The following is a 5,528-nucleotide window of genomic DNA, read 5'->3' on the forward strand; positions in this document are numbered from 1 at the left end:
TTTAGCACCAGGTCTAAAATAAGCCTCTTGAGAGCGGCTCTTATTTGTTAAAGAATACATAACGATCGCTATTGGCTGTTGCAATGACCTGTCCAAGCGGCTTGGTAAAAAAAATCAGCGTAGCATGACAACAAAAAGGTGTTTCTCTTATATATAAAAAATAAATGCACAGAAAGGAAAAGTGAAAGGTTGGTAAGGTGAGTGTCGGGGTACGCCGAATTCTACTTCGCCCCGGGCAACGAAATTTCTAGCTACGGCTCTGAGCTCCAACGCTTATCGTTCTTTCAGAGTCACATCCCTTACCTACAACAACGTAGTTTGATTAACCTGTTATACCAAAACGTTTGCAAAGAACCTGTGAGTGTGACTTATTGATAGCTATGCAAATTATTGACAGAGTGCCAGTGTTCAGTTGAGCAACGAAGGTGCCCTTAGGCGAAATATCACGTTGCTCTCTACTTTTGTCTGTGCCTTGTAAATCGTAACATTGTGTTTAAAGGCAAACAGAAACAACGTGAGTTGTTTAGTCTTTGTAAAACAACTGATAAGGCGTTTGTGTCTTTTACACAAATACTGTTTGCGAGATTGGTGTTTGAAGCCTTTTCTTATTATACACTACAGAACAACATATCCATATTCAGAGAAGCCCACAGAAATTTTAAAGAAGAGTGAAAAATATCTTTATTATTCAGATGCTTTATTATTATTATTATTATTATTATTATTATTATTATTATTATTATTATTATTATTATTATTATTATTATTATTATTATTTTCTTAAGTACAGAGATACAAAGAACAAGAACTCCGTCACCATTAACATGGAAGCGAAAATGACTTTGAATTGGAAATAATAGATCAATGCTTTTAATTTCGGGGAGAGGCTCTGGGGCAGGGACGGATCCATGGAGTGATCGGGGCAATCGCCCCTCTACCACGCAAGAGGAAACCTTCTTATTTTATATATAAATAAAACCCATCTCAGAATTTGGAGCTCTTAAAACTAGCTAAGTAGCAGTATTACAATCCACGCCCGCCCCAGAAGTACGTTCTGGATCCGCCCCTGCTACAGAGGTACTTTAGGGTTCACTGCTGTTCCTTGCAATCCACGCTCATTGTTGGATAACTATTATATTTTATTATATTATTTGTCAAGTTGAGCGAAGTAGTTTTACCACAGCGGCAAATTCAACAATTAGGTTTAGGAGAAACAACGCATTGCTTCAAACTGACTCAGAAAGAGAGAGTCCATTTGCTCGGGATGTTTTTTATGATTCGCGGCGTCTCCCAAGAAGAAATCTTGCTAAATCATATGTTGGTTTTAACAAGGAACGTAAATGGGCATCCGGTATATCAGTACTTCAAATGAAAAGCAAAAAGAAAAGAGAGACAAAGATGAGTGTATTTTCCTATACTGTATTTTCGGCATTGAAGAATACCGTTACTGTTTTACTGATCTACTGTACGCACTTCTGCGTTTTACTAACCAAGCCCCAATCATGCTATATATACCATATATCGGCTAGGTCCAATTTGCTGCCAATGCGCCTTTTCTTCAAGGAACTTTTTTTATTATTACACGCTCAGAAACAAGGAAAATGACCCGAAACCTGAGAAGATCTGGAGAATGACCCACTAACAATAAACTGACAATGGGAAGGAAAGACAAGAGTGGAAAACTATTGTAATCCAAAGTCGAGGCATTTTTTCTTACATTAACCGACCGTTCAAGTCAGGGGAAGTTTCTTGAAATAATAGTAATATATTTTTAACTTGCTGCTTATTTTAGCGTACGTGGTAATTTAAGACACAAAGATGTATCGCAATTTGCAATACATTTTTCAATTTGCATTGCATTTCCATGTTTGCACTGCATTGCATTCCCGTTTGCACTGAATACTGCTATGCGATACTCCATTAAAAAATGCAAGGTGATTCCTGACCAGTTGTTCTTTCAGAAAAAGATGTTCCGGGGGGTGCACTGCTGGTACTATTCAATTTATTATTGTATTATAGACATATTATTTTGGTCTCCTCCGGGGGGGCACTCTCAGAGCTCCGGGGGCCAGTGTCCCCAAAAACATACAGAGACTCACTTTAATATTTGGCCACCACATTGTATTGGAGTTTTATTTTATATTATGAACTGCAGTAAAGTAGAGTGATAATATTGTTTATGCTATGTTATACCTCTATATTTGTGAAACTTTTTACAAAAATTAAACCATAACATTATAAATCTAACGTACAAAAATCAGAATATTTCTTCTCAAACACAAAAATTATAATCACTTTAATATTCGGCCACCACATAATGTGGAACTTTCTTGTCGCCTTCTTCGATGCAAGAAAAATGTTTTAATACCGAGTTGGATACCCTTTATTGAGTATAACCGCTTCAAGTGATTTTGGATATTTCCAGTTATTTTTGCGGTATATTCAGGAGCAATATTGGCCCATTCTCCTGTTAACCTTCTCTCAAGTTCCTTCTTTGATGTTACCGCCACTTTCCGAACTCTAGCGTCGAGTTCATCCCACAAATTTTTAATGGGATTGAGGGCCGGACTTTGTGGTGGAGTTTCGATACCTTTAGAGCAGTTATACAGAAGCCACTCACGTACAACATACGACTTATGTTTTGGGTCGTTGTCGTGATAAAATTAAAAGTCTCGCGAATTCCAAATTTGTCCTCACTCTTGTGTAAAATCTCTTTAAGAATGCTCAGGTATTGTTCTTTTGTCATTTTAGCATTTATAAACCTGAGTTCATCCACACCGACAGCAGATATGCACCCCCAAACTATTATGTTACCACCACCATATTTGACTGTTACTAGTAAATTCAATTTCCTTAGTTCTTCATTAGCCTTTCACCACACTAGAACCCTGCTATCTGACTTTAAAAAAGTTGAATTTTCTTTCCTCAGCAAAAATAACATCTTCCAATCATCCTGATTCCTTTTGCACGCAGATTTTAGCGAACTGAAGCCGTTTTTTTCTGCTCACTTTGTTGACAATGGTTTCTTTCTAGCTACCTTTGCGTGGTATCCTTCTTTTCTCAGTACTTTCCGAACAATCTCTGGGTGTACATCCTTGCAACAATTCCGCTACAATCTTCGGTGCATTTAATTTTGAGTTTTTCTTAACTTTTCTCACACTCACACGTTTTCCTCGTTCATTTATTTTGCTAGGGCAACCATTGTGCTTCACGGATTCTATCCTGTCTTCGTTCTTATAATGTCGCAAAATATCACCGACTGTACTTCGTGGTATACACAAGATTACAAGCGATATACATATTGGAATCCCCCTTTTATGATGAAAAATAACCAGCTGGTGCTGCTCAAACGTTGCGTTACAACTTTTTGGCCCCGTTGGAAGTGTTATTCTGCAAAGCCAATACCCACTCACACTTTCTAACACGAAGACGAGACATGAGTTATACATACGACGTTCCTTCCCCCAGTCATATTGTTCTGTAAACTGGAGATACAGCAGTAAGATCATCAAGTCATTTTAGTGGCCGAATATTAAAGTGGCATGATATAAAGGCAGTTTGTAGAGATATAGCAGTTAGTTAGGCATAGTTTGCATTTACAACTTTTACACATTACAAAATAGTACACCAGGTATGATAGTTGTTCCCTGTCATCGCTTACAAATTCCTATGTATTTACATTAATGCCTTCTTTGACATAAATGACAACAATATGGGGTGGCCAAATATTAAAGTGAGTCTCTGTATCTGGAAGAAATACTGTTCTTGACACCAAGATAAGACAAAAGGTATAGAAAAAACCTGGGTGCACAAATGCTTAATTTCGGAGTTATTGGCTGCCAAAAACATGAAGAAATGAACTTTAAAGATCCATAGCTCCAAAACTAGGTGACTTACCGTAGTAGAGTCAAGATTTTATTTAGGAACTAGTAGGTGCGCTATCCAAATATCCATGTTTCAGAATTCTGCCATACTTCTGCAACAATTTTTATACAGGTATTTGATGAGTACTTCAAATTATATGCACATAGCCAAAGTTCCTCTCTAAAAATTGTCGCGCGAGTACTTTAGATTCTGAAACATTGTATTTTTGGATAGCGCACATATTAGTTTCTAAGTGAAGTCTTAACCCGACTACGATAGATCCCATAGTTTTAGAGCTATGGACCTTTAAAGCCGCGGATCCACGATATGATCAAGGGGGCGACTAAATCACAGTTTGCCGCTTTATCCAGTGTAAAGCAGGATTGAAGCCTATTTTATCCAGTGTATACCTGAGTGTCAAGGGGGCTATAACTCCCATTAGATCCACACCTATATAATAACTGTTCCTGAGTGATTAGTTTCTTCAAAATTATTTTTAAAAATATGTGAAGAGTTTTGAGACATTCCAGTCGAATCAAGATTTTTACGAGCAGTCTCCATTCAACTCGAATTTTACAAATTGTGTCTCGACTCGTGCGCATCCCTACTTGGGTTCGGCTTGATATTGAATAAGCTGTGAGCCAAGCCGCACAAGTCGCTGACAACCCTAGACCTAGGCAGAGCAGTTTTAAACATGTTTGCCTGGCACGCTATAACTTTTAACAAATTTTGACCCAAGCACGAATACTTGCTCCTCCGGAACTCAAACCCAGAACCTCGTGAACGATGTCCTTGTGTCCTAGATTTCACGACTACCGAAATCGGCAGTCAACTAGTTTTTAGTATTCAGACGCAAACCGCATATCTTTCAAGTTTAATTATAGAATTTAATAATTAATATTAATAATAATAATAATAATAATAATAATAATAATAATAATAATAATAATAATAATAATAATAATAAGTTGTAGTGGAAGTAGCAACATTGATAATAATTATATTGTCTATGTAGAATAAGTGAAAAGGGAACTTGAAACTGCACAAAAGGTTTAGCTCGACTCGACTCGAAACTCGATCCAAATTCGAGTCGAGTTTCGAATCGAATTGGAAAAAAATTTTCGAGTCGAGTTCTCGAGTCGAGCTAAATGATGTCTGTTTCGAGTCGAGTCGAGTTTCAAGGAAAACTAGCTCGTGCCCATCCCTAACCACTGCCCCTGAGTGCAGTAGTAATGTCAAAAAATCAGACCCAGGCCACGAAGCTCAAGGAATGGGGTCCTGATGTTATGGGCTCGGGCCCCTTCTATTCACGTATTAAAAATGAACTTCCTGGACAACGTTGGCGGCATTTGAAAGGTTTTGATGCGTTGAGCACAATTGTGATGTCAGAAATCGAACCCTAGCCTTGAACCTCAAGAAACTGGGTCCGGAAGTTTTAGACGCAGGCCCTTTCTATTCCCCTTTTAAACATGGGGTTGTTGGACGTGGATGGCAACATTGGAAAGATCCTCCTCGTTTGAGGACAGCGTAATGTCCGAAACGGTTCCTGGCCTCAAAGCGCCAGAAATGAGGTTCCGAATTGGCTCAATATCAATACCTGGTTGCGCAAGATAGAATAATATACATAGTTGTATGGATAGTTTTATCTCGCGTAATAAAATACT

Source organism: Thermobia domestica, chromosome 12, assembly GCF_964235325.1.
Source record: "Thermobia domestica chromosome 12, izTheDome1.hap1.1, whole genome shotgun sequence".
NCBI classification, from domain to species: Eukaryota; Metazoa; Arthropoda; class Insecta; order Zygentoma; family Lepismatidae; genus Thermobia; species Thermobia domestica.